General features: G+C 32.7%; 1 protein-coding gene across 3 annotated transcripts in view; it reads right to left on the minus strand.

Moving 5' to 3' along the window:
• Positions 1-10,280, minus strand: part of MGAT4C (MGAT4 family member C) — a 318,766-nt gene extending 308,486 nt beyond the window's left edge. For all 3 annotated transcript variants that reach the window (XM_013054220.2, XM_045082967.1, XM_004748589.3), the window contains exon 1: positions 10,219-10,280. The gene's annotated coding sequence lies outside the window, so the exon portion shown is untranslated. The remainder of the gene's footprint in view (positions 1-10,218) is intronic.
• Positions 10,281-22,663: the final 12,383 nt, after the last annotated feature.

Raw genomic sequence — 22,663 nt, forward strand, 5'->3', positions numbered from 1 at the left:
ACACTACAGCTAGTATAGTAGACTTGGAATTACTAAAGTCAAACTTTTAAAAATAGGAAAACAATAATTGGAGGAAAAGGAGATAATAAAGAGATAAGATACCAAAATAAACAAATAAAAATTCTGACTTAATTAGCTTAGAGATATATGAAGATATTGCCACCAAGAATTGGATGCTATTTTCAAAATGTGAAATATTCAGAGAACAGTTCTTTATTTTCAATCTCGATTTTTTTTTTTTTTTGCCTCCTCCCTACCACGTCATTTATTCCCCAAACCAGAGATCTCTGGTGCTGCAATAACTAAATCTTTGGGGAATTATGCAGTGTGATATCAATTATATCATTTCTATCTTTTCCCACTGAAAACTTAAGTTGTTTTTCTTACGTGTTTGTTATTTATTGCGAGTCCAGAGACTTAGCTTGCAAAATGTTGTTGTATTTTTCTCAGCCCCAAACTTCCCTAACTTGAAAGTTTGTGTCATTTTAGTGGAGTGCATGGAGAGAAAGCAAAGAAGTGGTCAGTTTACCACCTTTATCTGAAATTTGGTTTTTAAAATGTTTATTGTGTTTATAAGACACTATATCTTTTATAAGCACAGAAATAAAATGATGTGGGTCAAAATTTCTATAATAAGATTAAGATATTCAAAATATATTTACATTTTAGCAAAGAGTTTTGAGCATCTTCTATGAACCAATACTGTACTCTTTATTTCTTCAATCCTCAAGAGAAAATGGACATAGCAATGGGCATTTTCTATTGTCTGAAATGTGTTATATTGGGAAAAAAAAAACCCTCAAGGTGCTATAGGTACAACCAGGAGGAAGTCTGACCGTAGGTCAGTAGTTCAGGGACGTCTATCAGAAAAGATAACTTCTAAGCCCAGCCATTAAAAAATTAGAACTGAGTACTAAAAGAACAATAGGAAATAGGAGCATCTCTAGCCAAATATAATAATAATACATGTAAAATTCTAGATGGATAAGAAAGCACAGCAATGGGGGAAGCCTCAAAAAATTCATTCAACATGTTTAGAGCAGGATATGAAGGCAAGTAGGAAATAAAATTGTCAAGGTATTTCCTCAAAAGGATAAGTCACCTATTCTTAACATCATTTGAATCAGCAGTCTATTTACTGAATTAGAACACTACTATTGACAATAGGTATATATACAAGATTTAAATGAACAAACTTACTTCTTGACTTGCTAAGCACTGTTTGATTCTCAGTTTTATTTAGGAGAGAATAATATTGATAATATATGTAGACTACATGGAAGAAACCTATACAGATCATGAAGGAAACGACAAACAAATGTCAAAGGAAACTCTATTTTACTTTCTGTGGAAGTGATACTAAGATACGTTATGGAGTTAGAAAATAACACTGAGAACATGAGGTGATTCTTGACATTCTATTAAGGTACTAAGGGTAGAGTCTTGGCAAAGCTTCTTTAACAAACTGCTATGACCTTTTATTCCAGCATCTCTCAGTATTTTAAATTTATCATCATGAAAAATACAGTCAACAAAAGGAATTAGCGGCAAATCGAATTTTTAAAAATGTCTTGGTGTTCAAGAAGTTGAAAATCATATTTACACTCAGGTACTATGTGCTTTGTCTCTGTTACTTATTGTTAGGAAGAAGAAATGACTAAGGGCACATATTTCCAAAGGGCTTAACTGTACTTAATTGCCACATTCCCAAAGCCTTTCTAAAAAGGGCATTTCAACCTAATTGTTTTCTGCCAAGAAACTGTCCCTGGCATTTCTTTGTCTATGCATTCGTGATTAATTAACCCTTCACTAGTCCCATTAAAACAAGTAATATAATGGGCATTTTAACATGTACTTTTAAAATTATTAAAGGGCATGGGAGTCATTCTCTAAGGTACTTTTACTCAAGATAAGTATAATCCTATTGGGAGTACACAAGCAAGAATAGAAATGTGGACTAAACGGCTGTTTTTCCTTCTCTGTATATAATCATAGAAGTAAGACTATTCTCCCCAAAGAATATTTTGGCATTTATTTTAGCACGAATGGTATTTACTCAGGCTATTCTCTTCTCACCTTTCCATTATATGGGTAAACACACTCATTTACTCTTGAGAATATTTTATTTATGGGGCAGCGATACTGAAATTGGAACCACAGTCTTTTGTTTTTTCCCCAAGCTAGAAGGAAACACAAAGATATACTTTTACCATTATGAGTTATGATCACTTTTGTAGCTGAGAAAAATAATGGATAATGATTAAGACACTTGGTTAAGAATATTATGACACTGATTTCTTCATGTTCTTAACATCATTGAAATGTTGATACCTTTATTTCTTTAAGTTTTGGATATCTCTGCAAAAACCTTATTCGTGAGTATCAGTAACTTGTAGAACAAAGAACATTGGTATTCTAGATCTTAGCAACATTTGTGATTTGGGACTAGTTTTCAGCTTCTCACAGTATTAATCTTTTCATGTGTAAAGTGGAACATTGACCACTAATGTCCCTATTAGCTTCAAATTACCATAAAGGGGTTTTAATTATTTACCCAGGTCTTAAAGTCTCTCATTTAAATATTAAGTGCGTATCAAGATTTAATTTTCATCTTGTAAGTTTTCAAATGCCTTTTTACATAAAATAAATATGTGAACAGCATTTTTTACTCAATTACTATGGATGAGTATTAAAAATTATTGACTCACATATTGGAAAACATTTTCACAAATGTACTAATTTATATTTAATATTTATTATAATACGAATTATTTCAGTTAATGCCATGATTATTTAATATTTACTTAATAAGATAAAAAAATTATAGGCAAGCAAAGTAGTTATTAAGACAAAGAGTATTGCCAGATATCAAGAATATTATTTCACAGTGACAAAAGGGGTCAATCCATCAAGAACACATAATAAACCCAGTTCTATATGTACTTAAGAGCAGGGTTTACAAATACATGAGATAAAAATTGACAGAATTGGAAAACTAAATCTTAATATCACACTTTGGTATGGAGAGTTTAGCACTGTTTTGGTAATTGAAAGTGCGAAGACCAAAAAAATTTTAAAAAATCAATGAACTAAATTATCAGTTCATTTAAACTAACTGACACCTATAAAGTGCTGTTCCCAAAATTGTAAGATACATTATTTTTAGAGGTACAAAGAGGATTTATTATACCATAAACTAAGGATAACTCTCAATCAAGTTGAAACACATAATATACTGTATACTATTTTGCCACAAAGCTATTTATTAAAAATTGATTTAAAAAGAGAAAATCTCAAGGCACCTGGGTGGTTCAGTGGGTTAAGCCTCTGCCTTCAGTTCGGGTCATGATCCCAGGGTCCTGGGATCAAGCCCCGCATCGGGCTCCCTGCTCAGTGGGGAGCCTGCATCCCTCCCTCTCTCTGCCTGCCTCTCTGCCTACTTGTGATCTCTCTTTCTCTGTTAAATAAATAAATAAAATTTTTTAAAAAGATAGAAAATTCTTAATAATAAGAAATTAAACATTAAATGTGTAGTCTATGATTCAAAGAAGGAATCAAAAAGCCATTTAGAGACTACTTCAGACTGTGTGATAATGAAAATGAAATCAGATCATGTCAAAACGTGCAGAACACAGTTTAAGTGGTGCATAGAAAAAAAAACTGGTTAAATTACTTGAACTAGTAGAGAACTGAAGTATAAAAATAATGTCCTAATTTTCCATGTTTAGAAGTTAGAAAACAAATCAATTTAAAATTCAAAAAGAGTAGGAGAAAAGAAAATTAGTGATAGAAGCAGGTATCAATAAACTTGAAAATGAAGAAAAATATTTTAAAAATCAGCAAAGTCAAAATTGCTTTCCTTGAGAAGACTGACGAAACTGATATATCCTTAGCCGGTTTCAAGACAAAGAGGGTAAATTCAAAATAACATTATCAGAAACGATGTGAACAATACTACAGATACAATCCACAGTAAAGTTTCATAATAGTACTTTATGAATAGTTTTACGCTAATAGTTTTATGTTAATGTTTAAAACATAAACATAATGTTTACGTTTGATGTTTATGCAATAATTTAGAAACAATAGAGAAATTTTCTAAAAGACAGAAACTGTCATAACAGACAGAGGATCATCCCCTTATCCATTAATAAAATTTTATTTACAATTCAAAAGTTTTCCACAAAGAAAATTCTAGTAGCTACTCCAGTGAATCCTATCAATTATTTGAAGAAGAAATAATATACAAACTTAGAAAATTTAGAGAAAATAGCATTTCCAATCTCATTTTATGTCTTTATATCAAATGAGATAAAGGCCTGAAAGGAAAGAAAAATACAGCCCAATATTTCTCACAAACATAAACACAAAAATCTTTAACATATTTTTCCAAAGCAAATCAAGTTACAAATATGATAGATGCTATATTATGACCATGATTGCAATATATTCCAGCAATGCAAGTTTGGTTTGGAATTCACCCTGAGACAATGACCCGAACCAAAATCAAGAGTCAAGTGTTTAACAGACTGAGCTACCCAGGAGCCCCAATTCTCACCATTTCTATTCAATATTGTAATGGAAGCTCTAGCAACTGAAATTAGACAAGAGGAATGAAAATGCAAAGGTTGGTATGAAAATTTTAACATCAAATAATATGTAAATACAAGAAAGCCTATGAAGTGTAAAAAAAAAAAAAATACATGGAGGGGTACCCAGGTGGTTCAGTGGGTTAAAGCCTCTGCCTTCGGCTTAGGTCATGATCCCAGGGTCCTAGGATCAAGCCCTACATCGGGCTCTCTGCTCAGCAGGGAGCTTGCTTTCCCATCTCTGTCTCTGCCTACTTGTGAACTTTGTCAAATAAATAAACAAAATCTTTTAAAAAAAGTACATGGAGTAATAAATGAACTTAGCAAGACCATAGGATAAAAGGTCAGTATAAAAATTGATTGCATTTCTATACACAAAAATGGAAAATGAAAAATTTAAAAAGGTTAACATTAATAGAAGCATCAATAAACATCAAGTAGAATTGAATCCAACAAAATATGTGGGTGATCTCTATTATGGAAACTATGAATTGTTTCAGAGACTAGTAAGGCCTAAATAAAAGGAGCTATGCCATTTTCATAAAGAAGAAGGCTCAATCTTTTTAGGATGTTAATTCTTCCTCATTTCTTAGCTTTAGTACAAGTTCAATCAAAATATCCTAAGAATATTAGCTGATTCTAGGACGAAATGGAAAAAAATCTAGAATAGTCAAAATAATCTTGAAAATTGATACATTGGTAGTTACACTAACGTATTTCAAAACTTGTTCTTAATCTGTAATAATAACATACAAATGTAACAACAGCAAACTTCAAGTATTTAATAATGCACAAATGGATGAATAGAACAGTAAAAAACTCACACAAATACTTTCAATAAATTTTGGAACAAGTTCTGAGCTAAAAATGATTCTTGATCCCTATGTTTTTCAATACACAAAAATTAACTTAGCTGCTTCATAGAATTGAATGAAAAGCTAGAAGCAAAAAGATTCTAGATGAAAATATAGGAGAATGACTTTGGAAACTTGAAATATGCCAAGATTCTTAGCACATAAAACACCAAACAATAATAGTATGCATTTACTCTTCCTACTATAAATGCTTTCAGAGAATGACATTCTAAATCTAGATCTAGGCAACATGGAATCTGGAAAGATCATGCTCCTGAAATAAAGGTAACCTACTTAAACTAGTTTGGTAAATACTGGGTTAAATACCAATGTCATTATAAGAATTCTTTGAACTTTTTTTTTTTAATTCTTTGAACTTTTAATAGGCTAATGCATTTTTTTCATTCTTTAAAAAAGGTATTTGGTATGATATTTTTCAAATTTCTTTGATAATTTCAAAAAGATTTATTATCAGTTATCAAAAAATAAATGATCACAAAATTTCTATTTACATGTTTCACTGCGTATAGTATAAAGAATATGCTCTTCAAGTATAATTATCTGACCTCTTCTTTTTTGCATTTTATAAGTTGTTATCCTCATGAGTATTTCCTCAAATGTGTCTCTCAGAGATAAGCCCTGTGTTACTGATTTTTTATTTCAGACTTCCTGCTTGATGAATTTATTGAGTATTTGTCAAAGTCATTAGCAGTTTCTATGCATATTGATAATGATTTCTCCTCTAATTTATTTTGTAAAGTGAAGCCAGACTAAGTGGAGTACATACACCTACACAAACCACAGACACATGTGTGGGGGTGCACATATGTGCATGTAGGTATATAGGAGACACCAAGGGAAAATCCTCTAGTACCTACAACCAGATTTTTCTGTATGGACTGTCATTCAAAATAATCACACTCTTATTTTCTATGCTTTTAGAAGAAGAAGAGATTGGAAATGTTCAGGGGACACAGCTACATGCCAAAAGAATTCCAAATTCTTTAAACTAGCATTAAATCTTCCACAATCTTGCTCTAATCTACTTTTAAGTAAAATGTCCCTTCATAGCCAAATATAGCATAATACATCCACCTACATTTAGGATGGTAAGTAATAAGCAACTAATTCTTACTAATACCTTCTTCATGACTTTCAATGGCCATTCCCTGTGCCAAGAATTCCTTCAGCTTTCTTCAAAGCTTATGTAAGCTCCATTTTGGGTTCTCTTTGTAGTTAAAGCTCTACTGTATTTTTGAAAGTGTATATTGAATTTCCTTATTATATATTGATTTTACAAAATGAGAGTTAACAATTTTAATAGTAAATCTATAGACTTTTGCACAGTTTCATACATACATATGTACATAGTCATCTCAATAAATTCTTATAAAATAAATGGATGTTTTTAATAACCATGGATTTTTATTGTTTTTCTTTAAACTATTTAAAAAGATACCTACAGAATATTTCATAACTACTCTTGGACAATACTTGTTATGTGTGCCATGGCACTTAATATTTAATAAATTTGGTAGGCTTTGTGTAGTGAGGAAGCTAATGAAGTCTGAGGCTTGCTGATTTCTCTGTTTGTGTATTTGTAATTATCTTGTTAAATAAACCAGTGAGTATATAACACTTGGTACTATGTATTTAACAAATACATTACATTTCTTATATTCCTATTTATAGAATGATTTGGTTTTCATTATCCAACCTTACTAGTTCAACAAATTTTATTGACTATTTATTACATTCCAGGCATGATGCTGGGCACTAAATATTGTGTTTAAGTTTTGTAAGAAGCACAACAATAAACAAGTAAATATATTTCCCTCTTCTCTCTATGTTTACTTTTACTTTTTAATAAAATATAAATAAAATGCTTAAAAATTATGGCAAATGCCATGAAGAAAAAAAAAAAGAAACTTTGTAAGAGGTGATTACTAGGTTGAATGTCATTTAAAAAAATGACATAAAAGCTAGTTTAGCAGAGTCTGAGCTATTCATGTAAAGAACAGAAGAAACTTTGTGATACAGAGAACTGTTTAAAAATACTGTTTCAACAAAATACTTAAATCCTCTATCTCTAACAAAACAGTTTTCTCTGAATCACTCTAAAAATAATATGAATTTAACCTGTGTTTTTAAATAGTTTTCCTTAAAAAAGAAATGCCTCCTAGTGAAGTTATATAATAAGTTTGTGGAAAACATTGAAAATTCAAAATTTAGATTTTTTCCCCATCCTCAATAGAAAAAAAAATTAGAAGGACAAGGGCAAAAATATGCCCGGTTATATGTACTTTGCATAAAGTATATTGGTATTTTTTGTTGTTGTTGTTTTATGAACTTTTACTTTCTTTCTTTCTTTCTTTCTTTCTTTCTTTCTTTCTTTCTTTCTTTCTTTCTTTTTTTCTTTCTTTCTTTTTACCAGACAAATGCTTAACAGAATATGTTGAAATTCTAAAATAGTATTATTAAATATATTTATTTCACACTCCTTTTATTAAGAGGCTTTATAAGGTTTTAAGGTCACAATGTAATTTAAAGACTGGGAAACGTGATGAATATCTTATTTAAACACTGTAAATTATGCATAAATGATAGAATAAGTTCTCACAGCAATGCCCTACTTATGCTTTAATTCATTAATAAGAAAATTCTGGTTCATGTTAAATGTTCCACATTTTCACAACTAGGACAAATATCAAAAGACTTTTACCATATAAATGCAGCATAAAGTCATCATTTTTATCCAGTTGGAAGAGTTTTCTTTTTACAACTTCATGAAAAGATCATTTGTTTTGGATTGTAACAGAGAGTATAAGAAACAATGTTAACTTTTTAAAAATAGCAAAAACATATAAGTTTATATAGTTACTTTATCCACCATTAAGACTGCTATCACGCACACTAAAAACACTTTAAAAAGATTTCTCTGATTGTTTTCATTTAACTACCTCTTTTCCATTTATTGACTTAATTTTACACAAAATGGAGCACTCTTAAAACTCAAAGGAAGATATTGGGTTTCAGTTTTATATATCTCATGATGGAAATAATAAGAAAAAAAGGTTTTTTTGCATATGTTAAACATTCCACATCCAAAAAGATAGATCTAAAGATAGTAATAAAGTCTCTCAGCACAATTTTAACACATAAAAAATAAACATCTCTTTCATGTCCTTTTCAAATTTGGACTAGTGTCTGTCTCATTTTCCAAGGTATGCCATTTTCTCTCAAAATATATATGGGGTAATAAAGTGGAATTTCCACAGCAGAAAACTATACTGTAAATGGGAAAAAAAAAATCTTTATTTTCTAAAGCTTTCTGAGCTCTTCTTTTTTTTTTTTTTTTCTAAGTACAAGTAATGCCCTTAAGTACATATGCCTTTGTTTAATAAATAAAGAAGACATGGAAATGCATTAATCAAGAGTTAGGTCATTATTGGGAAACATATTTAAACTACTTAATCATCAGAATAAATGACTGTGCTAACAACAGAAGGGATGATTAATTTTTTTGTTACAAACACTTGCATATTAATAGATAGTTAAATTTTTGTCAATCCTTTTCCTGTTGAAACGTGCCAAGAGATCATCTAACATATGTTCAAATTACCAGCTTTCTAATAGATAAAAATTCAGTAGCAAGAAGCTCTATGAATCAAGCACGCACCATCCTGCAGCATAGGTCTGATGACCCCTGAATGTGACCTGCTCCCAGAGGAAAGCAATTTAATGCTCCATGGCACAGAGAACAGTATGTATGAATCACAAAACTTCCAGATAAATTAGTGACAGGTACATCTGAATAGGATTCTTTCTAAGTCGCTTATCTGCAGCCAGGCAAGCTTGTTTCCCCCTCACTTTCAAAGATAAAGCCACTTGGCATGTGGCTGTGGCAGATTCTCACAAAGCAAACAGCTCCCATCGTCCATTACTGAGGAAGAAAAAAACCAACAACAAACCTCCTTATTTCAGGTACTGTGTACTGTGACAGCAAATGGGATAAAGTGAAAACTATCTGCAGTGGGAAAGTCATCAATCAATACCAGGCCTTATGTCTTCTCTAACTTTCATAAGCGTGGTGCCTCTTGCTCTTTCACTTTTATTTTTGACAGTTCTGATACCCCAGAGTTGCAGCCATGGCAAAGTTCAAGAACAAAACAACAGGTTGTTAAAGACAACTTATCAGAGGCCAGACAGGGAGAAGAGATGCCAAGAATTAGTAAGTAGCTGAAAGACGGATCTATGACAGAATGGTGCAGAATGACACAACAAACTTTTACCTTTAGCAGACTATGGATTCCATTTGAAAAAAAAAAAAAAAAACCCAGAGAAAAACTGAGATGCTAAATACATGTTCTAAGCACTTAGGGAGGTTGATCATAGAAAAGATGAAAAATAAATCATGTTCAAAATAACACAAAAGATATGTATTGGTGAGAGAACTTATTTACATACCTTATCAACCACAGATACAATGGAATAAAAAAAAACTACAAACTGTATGCTTTAAACTGAATGTCAAAGAATAGCACAAATGTACTGTCTTCAAAGTTAAACATTAACTACAAAAATTCTCTGAAAGGGAACAATAAAACAGAAATATCACTTTTCACTTTCCGCCCTTCTTATACTTCTCATAGTCTATAATTACACTTACTCAAGACTTTCATTACATATCTTAATAAAGGCCACGTCATATCAGAGTTAGTTATATAGCATAGAATTCAACAGCACAAAAAAAGAAAAAAAAAAACAGTACTCACGTTTCAGGTTCTGTTAGTAGTCCTTCTCAGGCAAAATCAGGGTTGTGCTTTCTGGGTGAATCTGTGTTAAACCAAAATGACAAAAATCTCAGTTTCCCATGGCACTGCCACTTAGAATGCATACAAATAAATCCCCAGTTAGTCAAGGAGAAAAAAAATTGCATTAAAGAGTACTGATTTGTAAATTTGGTCTTTTCAAATGCAGATAATGTTTACCCCTACTCTTCCCCTCATATCTTTGCAAAATTTCTGCCCAATGAACTCATTACTGTAGAAACTCAACTATGCCTAAGGTCAGTTAATGAAATTCAGGTTTAGGATTAAACTTCATAAACATGCACAATGGGGGCACCTGGGTGGCCCAGTCAGTTAAGCAGGTGCCTTCAGCTCAAGTCATGATCCAGGGTCCTGGGGTTGAGCCCCACAGTGGGCTCCTTGTTCCACAGGGAGCCTACTTCTCCCTCACCCTCTGCCTCCTCTGCCTCCCCTGCTTGTGCTCTCTCACTCTCTCTCTCTCTGTGTCAAATAAGTAAAATCTTAAAAAAAAAAAAAAAAAGAAAGCACAATGGTTGGGCACCTGAATTTGAGAGAGACAAGGATGATGCTAGAAAGAAAAAAACAAACAAACAAACAAAAACAAAAACATAGTTAAAGAATGTACAATATGATAGATTCAGCTAACTTAACTATTGTCCTGTATATGAGGTGATTCATAGTATTCTAAATGTATAAAAATGAAAGCAAATCCACTTTGAAAACATCAATGCCATATCCAATGACACTTGGGAGAATATAAATATAGCTACTAAATTTACCTTCTTTGAAATTACACAGGTTTAATTAAACTGGATGTATGTCCTTTATAGCCACAATAATTTAAGCAACATTAAACACCACTTAAAATATGGAAGAACTTTAGTTAACAGGCAATAAAATTATTTTTTCTGCTATATCTAGCTACTGTGTTTATATTGAGTTATTTATTTACAATGTACTTTAACATTATCAGTAATTTTTTTAGAAGCATGAGTAAATGGAGAACTAAAATGTTCAATTAAAATATTAAACTTTACTTGAGAAGTACCATATGATAATAATGTTAGTTAATGTTTTATGAATTAGAAAAAACTATGAAAAGTAACAATTAGTTTAAATAGTTACAAAACCAAATGTCATGTGTGTATTGTTGAACACCTTATTTAAATTATATACATAAAAAGTCATGTAATAGTCCTAATCACTACATGTCAGGAGTGTTTTACTGTATAATGGAGTGTTCAAATTTTCTGGTTAATTTTTCATTAAGTCAACAGATAGTTCTTGACTAAGATCACCTTATAATTCCTCTCAGCTTGACTAAACTTTAGAAGGGTTTCTTTCCTTCACTCTAGGCCCTTGACCTCTCTTTTCTTAGAACATTTGCTTTAAACTTGCAATTGTGAATTATTTTTTCTGCCCCTTTGAGAAATAAATTTTCTCCCAACCTCTTGTCAGTTTTACAATCCATATTATCTCCAGGCCTTTGGAAGCCATACCTTTGAGAGATAATCATTAAGATAGTGCCTTAGTATTATGCTAAGTGAAATAGGACAATCAGAGAAAGACAATTATCATATGATCTCACTGATCCGAGGAATTTGAGAAATAAGACAGAAGATCATAGGGGAAGGGAGGGAGAAAATGAAACAAGATGAAACCAGAGACAGAGACAAACCATAAGAGACTCTTAATCTCAGGAAACAAACTGAGGGTTCCTGGAGGGGAGGAGGGTGAGAGAGATGGAGTGGCTGGGGGACGGACACTGGGGAGGGTATGTGCTATGATGAGTGCATTGTGTGAATTGTGTAAAACTGATGAATCACAGACCTGTATCCCTGAAACAAATAATACTTTATATGTAAATAAGATAGTGCTTCTATCTCTGAGTCTCTATGTGAAAGTAGGAGCTTAACTTCGATAAGCACTATTAACAAACACAGATGCCTAATCACATTCATCATTCTTCCCCCAACATCTTGCAGTGTTTTTTCCACTACTTCATCTCAGCTCTTAAAAACCTCCCATTTTTTATTCCAGCAGTTAAGTTCAATACCTCTTCCCCATTCAAGTAACAGTCTTGAATAAAGTCTTCCTTGACTATTTAACACCATCTGGTACAATTTTTCTTTCACAATCTGAAGTGTCTTTTATGTGCCAGAATACTAGTAATTCAGTGGTGGAAAAGACAGACATTGTACTTGCCTTCAGAGTACCTACAGTCTAGTGGAGACAGCCATGTAAATTGACATATAAAATACAATGTGATCCATACCATAACCTCAAGAAGAGAATGGGCCACCCAACAAAAGTGGACAAATGATGAAAAGAACAATAGAATGAGTGTCTTTGAATCCATCACTTCACAGACAATGAGGTGTGGAGGTAAACTGGAAGAGGAACAACGCCCCAGGAAGAGGACCTGGCATGTGTGAAAGCCCACAGGCAAAATAAGCACTCTCTGCACAGAAATGTCAGATCACAATGGCTAGATTGTCTAGTGTGATGCAGGGGAATACCAGGAAATGAGTCTGAGACACCGCCGGAGGAAGACAAGAAGAGGCATTTATGAAGTCATACAGTTGCTTATTTTTCTTTTAATTAACACATTAGGGGAGGCTATATAAGCTAAGGTTCAATGTCAAGGTCTCTGGTATCAGACTCTCAGACTTTGAAATCTGACTCTCTCTCTCACAAGTGGTATACTAGACAAACAGTCCATCCTCTCTTCATCTGAGTTTCTCCATTTCATAAATAGGGATAATAAAAATACCTTGTGATGTTTTGTCAGGATTAAAAAGGAAATCTCACGTGAAATAGTCAATGCAAGGCTTGGTACATGGAAAGTGAGCGGTGGTGTGATGATGATGATGATGACGATGACGACGGCAATGACCACAATTGAAAGTAATCTACGGCGATATTGATCATGAACTACATACTGTATACCAGGCCATAAGGATCATGGTGAAGAGTTTGAATAAAAGAGAAACCACTAAAGAATTTAAACATGGAGAAATATTATCCAGTATGCATTTTTGAAACAGCATTCTGATTACAATTAGAAGAAAGTTTTGAAAGTTGCAAAATGAATGCTGTAATCCAAGTAGTTAAAATTTTAAGTAAATATTTGTAGGGATATTAATTAAAAGTCCATGTGTGCAGAGTGATTTTTTAAAAGATTTTATTTATTTATTTGTCAGAGAGAGAGAGCACAAGCAGAGGGAACAGCACTCAGAAGCAGAGGCAGACTCCCCACTGACAAAGGAGCCCGATGAGGGACTTGTCCCCAGGACCCTGGGATCGTGACCTGAGCCAAAGGCTGATGCTTAAGTGACTGAGCCACCCAGGCATCCCTAGAGTGGTAGGTTTTTAATAGAAAGGCCTAATAATAGAGTAAATATACCTTTATGTATTAACCATTGTCTGGTTATAATTAATAGCATAGCCTTGGGGAATCTAGGTGGCTCAGTGGGTTTAAGTGTCTGCCTTCAGCTCAGGTCATGATCCCAGGGTCCTGGAATCGAGCCCCGCATCAGGTTCTCTGCCCCACAGGGAGCCTGCTTCTCTTCTTCTCTCTCTGCCTTGCCTCTCTGCCTACTTGTGATTTCTGTCTGTCAAATAATTAAATAAAATCTTTAAAAAAAAATTCTGCCCTTTAAAAAAAAAAAAAAGGAGCACAGCCTTTTACTGATAAAACTGTCCTGTGTTTAGGTGATAAACTATATAGTATTTGTCTTTGTGAACTTTGATTAGTACATTTATAAGGGGAGTTTTGTTTAACCAAACAAAACAGTTGAATGGATGCTGTTCCTAATATATAATACATTAGTAATCATAAGAGAAAGAACTACCCTTCTTTTTCATATTTATTTTTCAGATGCGGCTTTATGCTACATACATGTGTTACCTCATTTCATTCTAACAACCCTATGGGTGTTATTGTTATAGCCCTTCCACACATGAGCATATAGAATAATTTGCCCAATTTGCATACCATGTGGAAGAGCATAGATTCAAACCAGACAGCCTGGATCCAGAGTCTGTCCTCCCAACCCCTACATGAAAAGTGCTGTAATAGAGAAGTTTTTATAGTATCGGAAGCTCAGAGAGGACTACTGCAAGCTAAGAGGACACTAAAGAATCACACAAAGAACACTGGGGCACTAGGAGAAGAAACTTTTTCAATAAGGTAGAAAGAAGCACAAAGAAGATAAAATAAAAGCAGCTTTGAAAAGGAAAGGATTTTTCAGGTAGATTTTTAAAGAATGAATAGAACATTTGTCTCCTTGAAAACTAAACACAGTCTACTTTAAAGAAGAATCTATAATGGTACATACTTTTTCCCTACCCAACTAGATCTGATCACTCCATCTTCTAAATGCTCTTGTATTTATTAAGCATACTTAAAAATGTTTGTTCATTCCAAATAAATCTATAATCAACAACATTCTGATAGATTTCTATTACACATAAATGAAAATCTAAAATTCAAACTCCTGCAACAATAACTTTTTTCTTTCTTAGAAACACCAGGCTTCTGCTATTTCTTTTGGAAGTATAATCTTCACTCAAATCTTACATTACCAGATCTATCTCATATATTTCTTTTTCTACTTCCTAAACCTCCTTATTTAAGACATATATATGGAGCTTTTTTAATGGAAAATATTTATTCTTTGCTAAAGAGATTTCCCATTGTGCTGAGAGGACTCTACTTGCTGGTTCATTTTTGGCTCATTCCACCATACTCCCCACTCCTTTGACAATATGAGATGGTAAAGTGTCTCTCCCTTTCCTCGCAAGTGTCACAGTTACTTTTTTTCATGTATTTCTCTGACTACTGATGAAATTATTACTAATCGTAAGTCCCACAAGGGCATATGCCATGTTAGTTTTGATACTGTGATATATCCTGAAAGAGATCAGAATATGCCACCCTAACATACGGCACTTTTCAGTGTGGGTTAGTTGAGCTGAAGGTAATTGAGAACCAACAGATGCAGAAAGAAGCCTTCTCACAGTTTTCCTTACATGATTAAAAGCAGAAACTTCAGAGAAATGAAGACTGCCAAAAATCCCTTCTCTGGGAAGTTTTACATGAAGGAGATGGAGAGTCAGCACCAAGATGAGTCTTCACCAAAAACAAACAGCAATAGCAACAAAACCATTTACTAAAATGGCCCTTGTCTTTCATTAGTTTCCCCATATCATTTACCCTCCCACAGTTTATCCCTCCTAGGAGACCAAGTCCCCCTTTCTTTGTCCAGTCCATGATTTATTGTCCTTTGTCATTAATATTATATAAACTTCCAAATCTACCAAACTGTGGGATGTTCACTTCTTTTCTGTGGGGCCTCCATAAACATAAAATTAAAATAAAGGAACATATGCCTTTTTCCCTGTCAATCTGTCTTTTGTTAGTTTAATTCATGATGATAGGGAAAGATTTTTTCTTCTGCTTCTATCTCCAGCACCTAAACCAATGCCAGACTCAATAAATATTTGACAATACATGGTGTATGACTTGGCAGAAAACATGTACTTGGAGTGACTGGTTCATAGGGGACACCCAATGAAAACTAGCAGCTGAAATTACCATATAAATGTTGTTGCAGGAGTGCTATGCCTTGTGTTGTCCTCATGATTATTTCTAGGAGTTAGACAATGTACAAATGTAAATCACACACACACACACACACACACACACACAATAATAATAGTAGTAGTAGTAAATAATAATAATAGTAATAAAAGTAAACAAGCAAATAAACAATGAATAAACAAAATAGCTCAAATGAGATTGAGGTAAGAGGTCTCATAGCTCTGTCATCATTAAAGACTCAGTCTTCCTGATTTTCCACCCTTAGCCAGTGGCTTCTACCTTCAAGTTGTCTGAAGTATTGCTTCTTTTGTTCCACCCTCTACAGGTTTCAGCAAGCAAAAAATAGGAAGGGAAGAGGGCACAACAAGACAAGAACAAAAGCAAAATTTGGTGGGTGCCCCTAAGAAGAGCTATCCTAGACACTAACCTATAATGTCTTATTGAAAGCCCCTTCAGAACTAAAACTGAAATGTGGGTATTTAGATAAGTCTATTGTCATCTTAAACAATATGCAATCTATTATTAGTAAGGTAAGTGAGGAAAAACAACTATAATTTTTATTTTCTCTTATGAAAATGTTCCATTTTTAACTTCTGAGCATTTTATATCCTAAAACCATGATTTTTCTTTCACTAAAACTTTAGGGGATAAATCTTGGCGATATAGTGTCTATCACATATTTTTCTTTAAGTTTACTTCTCCAAATTGATAAACTAAGGAAGTCCAGGATTAAAACTGGATTCATGTTCTGAAATATCAAGACTTGGGAAATATATTATGGAAGAACAGAGAGAAATCTCAGGTGCTCTCATAAACACATGTGAAGGTGCCAGGCTACCTTAAACTCAGTCCACATTCAAATATATCCCCATCAGCAATCTCTGAGACTTCAACATCTTAAGTAACCCCATCCCTGACAACTCTCTTCTCAACTCTTAAGAAGCTTCATTCAGTTAATCCTTGATGTTAATAACAACTGAAGTTAAGCCATGGCCACAGGAAGGCATTCTTCTTTGGCTTTTGAATGTGTGTTTTTATGTGTATGTGTGCTTACACAGTAGTGAATGCTTGCAGTTTTGGCTATTATTTTCACACCAATCAATGAATCCATACAGTGATGACCTGAATTGGGACCAAGTTCTGCAGTTCTACCATTTCTTCATTCTGCCTTTTCGTTAAGTTTCCTTTACTTGTTCTAAGCTGAAAATAGCATTCTCTGCCAAAATGAAATGAGAACTGCAGATTCTCAAATTTATCCCCCCCTTTCCTCTCAAATATTTGAATTTTAAAGACATGTTCTTCATCTAAATAAAGAAAATAACCACTTAAGAAAAATATGGGTGTTCTCAATAAACTGGAGAGGATGATGTTCTGTCCAAAGAATCAGGACTGAATATAATTCAAAATGAAATTATATTTGTGTTACTACTTTTTAAAGCTAACTTTAGGGATTCTTTCAAAAGAGAGTTCTTTAATTGATTAGGTAAGGTTTTGAAAAACTAAATAGACTACTTCTTTATTTCATAACAGTTTTGTTATTCAAAAGAAGAAAAGCTTACATGTCAAAAAAAAAAAACCCATAAAACTGCTGACTTCTGAAAAATTGCACTTTTAAAATTTTTGCCAAACACTGTTAAGCAATATAGTTAAACATAATTATATTCTTTTTCCCTACTCTTTCTTTTTGGTACTTTAGTAGTATCACACAGATTTCAATTGATTGTACCTTATACACATTAATGAAGACTACAGATATATTTAAAAATTCCTAAAATACAAAGAATAACTTGAGAAAAAATGTCACTTCTTCTAAGTTTTAAATAGCCAGCAATCCAGTTCTCTTTTTTACTTAGTGTGTGTCTCTGTGTATCGGCAATGGTGGGATGACATCTAAAGAACCAAACACAAGATTTCCCAAGAAGAGGCTGCTGCCCACTGGATTAATTATGAGACATCTTTAGTCAGCAAATAGAAAACTAAAATAGAAGACTAAAATAGAATAAATAAGTAAATAAATAAATAAAACTAAAACAGAAAAACTAAATAGAAGCTTACTTCTATTTGGTTTGTGCTATTGGGACAATTATTTATTGGTGCATACAATTCTTAGAGCTTGTATATGTCTTATTAAAATTCTTCAGGAGAACGCTAATAAAATCATAAAAGAAATATTCTGTTATTTGTGTATCTTTATCTCAGGTGTTCATTATTTTTATTTGAAAATTTTAACACAAAAATTCCAGACATATCAATATAATTCCCATATAATGCACTCAAAATAATTCAATATATTCATATTTTTGATGAAAAGCATCATACATAAAATTTTTTTATCCCCCAGCTTTATTAAGGTATTACTGACAAATAAAACTAGCATATATTTAAGATCTACAATATGATGTTTTGTTATATGTATGTATTCTGAAATGATTACCATGATCAAGCTAATTAACACAGCTACCAACTCGCATACTTTTCTATTTGTGATGAGAGCATTTGAGATCTACTTCCTTAGCAAATTTTAAGTATACAATACAGTATTATTAACTATGGCCACCATGTAATACATTAGATATCCAGAACTTACTCATGCTACATAACAGAAAATTTGTACTACTTGACTAATATATCCCTATTTCCCCAACCAGTAACCAGCAGTCTACTTTCTATTTCTATGAGTTCGACTATTTTAGATTCTATATATAAGTGAGATCATGCAGTATTTGTCTTTCTGTGCCTAACCAATTTCACCTAGGAAAATGTCCTCTAGGTTTGTCTATTGTCGTAAGTGACAGAATATCCTTCTTTTTCAAGGCTGAACAATATTCTACTATAAATAATTTTCCATTCCATTTTGTGTGTGTGTGTGTGTGTGTGTGTGTGCGCACACCACATTTTATCTATTCATTCATCAATAAACACTGAGGTTGTTTCCATATATTAGCTATTATGAATAATGCTGCAATAAACATGGAAGTACAGATAGCTTTCTGAGAATGATTTTTGTATTTTTTGTATTTACTCAGGTGTAGGATTTCTGGAACAAATGATAGCTCTATTTTATTTTTCATGGAATTATTTATTTATTTATTTATTTATTTATTTATTTATTTTTAGTGTGTGAGAGAGAGAGGGAGAAAGAGAGAGAGTGAGCTTCAGGAGAGGGTGCAGAGGGAGAGAATTTCCAGCAGACTCCCCACTGAGTGCAACTCGGGCTCAATCTCACAACCCTGAGATTGTAACCTAAGTAATTTAATCCATTTACATTTAATTATTGATAAGGACTTGCTATCATCATTAGTTAGATGTTTCATGATTACTTTGTAGTTACTTTGCTCCTTTCTATCTTTGTAATTTATATATTTTTTAGTTGTCTGCTTTGCTTTCTTCATCTTTTGTCTACTAGAGATTTTTTCTTGTGTTTACCATGAAGCTTACTTAAAACATTTTTTTAAGTCTTTATTAAGCTGATAACAACTTAATTTTGATGTATGCAATTCTACACTTTAACTTCTCCTCTCACAAAATTTGTTTTTGATACTAAAATTTACATCTTTTATATATTGAGCATCCAAAAATTATTATAGCTATGATTATTTTTAATTATTTTGTTTCTTGACTTTTGAGTCAAAAGTGGATTATATATCACCATTGTAATATTAGATTCTTATGAATTTGAAGATATTCTGACATTTACAGTAAGTTTTCTACTTTCATATATTTAATGTTGTTGCTATATCATCTTTTCTTCCAACTTGAAGAACTTCTTTTAGCATTTCTTGTGATGTATGTCTATCAGATATGATATTCTTGGTTGACAGTTTGGGCCTTCAGCTTGATTGGCACAGGGGGCCAGCTTGGCACTAGGGGCAGGCCTTGGTCCATAGGAGTAAGACTGGTCCTGAGTCTTTGGGGGCCAGACTGGAGGTCTTCTGGGTTGGACCTTGGTCATGGGTCCAATAAAGGCTGGTTTACTAAGTCTGTTATACAGCTTGAATTCTTTTCACTTAAATCTTTAGAACATTTCATTATTTCTTATAGCTATGTATTTATCTTGCTTGGATCTGACCCTAGCTTTCCTAGATTATTTATTTAAGTAATTTCCTCAGAAAAGGGTTTATTTACAAGTGAATTTTTTTGCATTTTTATTACCTAAAGCTATCCTCATGTGGCCCCTGACACTTGACTAGCTTGTCTGTGTATAGAATTTCAGAGTTTTAAAGGCATTGCCTCACTGTATGTACTAAGTGTTGCAGATAGCTGATGATTTTAATTCTTCAGTAGAGGGCATTTTTAATTTGTTTCTTCTCCTTGAAAACTTTTAGATTTTCATTCATTCTTGGGAGTCAGAGACATCATAGTGATGTATATATATGTATACATATGTATTGTATACATACATACATCATATATATAGTGATGTATATATATGTGTGTATATATATGCATACATATACATACACACACACACATATATATATATATATATATATATGTATTTTATCTTCTCTTTTTCTTTTTGGTATTGGACAATCTTAAAAAATTTTGGCATGGGGCACCTGGGTGGCTCAGTGGGTTAAAGCCTCTGCCTTCTGCCTTTGGCTCAGGTCATGATCCCAGGGTCTTAAGATCGAGCCCTGCATTGGCCTCTCTGCTCAGCAAGGAGCCTGCTTCCTCCTCTCTCTGCCTGCCTCTCTGCCTGCTTGTGATCTCTGTCTGTCAAATAAATAAATAAAATATTAAAAAAAAATCTTAGCACAACTGTGTCTTCAACTCAGGGAAATTAAAATTGGACTCTATTAATAAATTTATTTTTAAATAATTAAGATCAACTTCTTGGATTTTGTATTACATAATTTTTTATTATTATATTACTCATTTAAAGAAGAGGAATGATATGGACTGACCTATTTGTTAAAATTGTTTGGTTAGAACCCAATAGCAATTCTATGAAACTAAATGAATCATCACCTGCGTTTATTTCCATTATATATTATAGATATGTGGTCACCATGCCTTCAGAATGTTATGATGAATTGACATACAAGATCCTAGGATATATTTTCAGACATAATTGACAGATATTGTATGTGGAAAATTAGAAAAACTCTACATGATTTTATCTTCCTGAAGAAGACATTTACTTTACCCCTTGGTGGGACTTTATATTAGGGAAAAAATATCTTAATTTGATAAGGGGTTCAGGTCATTTGAGTCTGGGTTTCAGTCTTTACAAGTCTCACTGTATTTCTACTCAACTATCACCTTTAAACACATTTTTATAATGGACTGAAATATTTGATATTTAGTCTTCATAAAATTACAGTGGAACTCACATAATCATATAGTTCTGGTGATAATATAAATCAATATAATCTCTCTTTAAGGAGTCTGTGATTTAGTTACTTTTGTTGTTGTTTATTTCTAGGTTTTTTGCTTTTACCTCTACTGCAGACTATCTGGGTTTGTTCTTAGAAGATCTTTTCTTTTTTAATAATTTTGTTTTGTTGAATAATTATGCATAGTAAGAAGAATTTGGTGGCAAGGATTGCTCTGTCCAAATCAACAAATCCTTTGATTTTATGACTTTATTTTTTGGACTTGCTTCTCTAAGCCCTTATTCTAATTTCACAAACAAATAAAAGTTTGGATGCTTCTGTAGAAAATTTTGTTTGTTTGGGGGTAACCAGCTTAACTTTTATGGTTAAATGAAATATTCACATTCAACCAAGATGATTTCTAAAACCTTTTCCTAAGGTACAGGAATAAATCGCGTTTGTTTGGAGTACAATACATTCACACCTAAGTAGATTTCTGGCCTGGAAGTAGAGCAGGGAGAGTTAGAAGGAAGGGTGCTTCTGGAAGTTGTTTGGTTGAAATCTTAGGCCAAATTTGTCTCATTTTCTTCTCTCTTTCTTGTATATGCAGTGTAAGGTGTTTTGTTTAACCATGATTTTTAATAATGTCTATATTCTTCCTGTTTGTCAGTTTCTACCTTATCTAAATAACCAGAGGAGATGACTATGATATACATGTATTTGATCAAAAACTTCTGTGGTGCATAAATGATGTATAGAATAATTAAGAACAATAAAATCTTGCATAAAGTAGAGCCAAAGTAGAGGAGATGTTAATACATTTCTCAAGTATAACAAAATAAATGAAAATTTAAAATTAAAATGAAATATCACATAAGCCCATCATCCTAACATAATTATTGTCTGTACGATAATTTAGAAAAGCAGCTTATGAAGAATTATCAGTAACATAAATATGCATATATTTTCACTCAATAACTTCATTTCTGGTAACTAATTCTGAGGAAATAAATCAAAGAAAATGCAACTTTGTGCATTGAGTTTTGTTTGTTTGTTTGTTTTTTCCTTGAGAGAGAGAGGAGAGTGAGGGATGGAGGGGGGAGAGAGAGAGAGAGAGAGAGAGAATCTCAAGCAGGTTCCAGGTTTAGTGCAGCTCTCAATGCAGGGGTCCATTTTATGATGCTATCATAACCTGAGCTGAAATCACAAGTTGGATGCTGAACCAACAAAGCCAGGTGCTCCAAGATTTATTTTAACTTTAATTTCAATGACTAGTGTTTTAAAAATGTGAATATCTGACTAGTGTAAAAATATTGCACACCAACTTAACCAGTCCTTAAAATGAAAATTGTGATGACACTAGCTACATGAGATATCCATTTAATGTGATACATAAAAATTATGTCACAACCATTAGAGTAAAAAGTGAAATTATTAACTTATGGTCAAAAAATAAAAGGGACCTGAGAAAATATGAAAGAGCTGC

Source organism: Mustela putorius, unplaced genomic scaffold (assembly GCF_011764305.1).
Source record: "Mustela putorius furo isolate JIRA1106 unplaced genomic scaffold, ASM1176430v1.1 tig00000640_pilon_pilon_pilon, whole genome shotgun sequence".
Taxonomy (NCBI): Eukaryota; Metazoa; Chordata; class Mammalia; order Carnivora; family Mustelidae; genus Mustela; species Mustela putorius.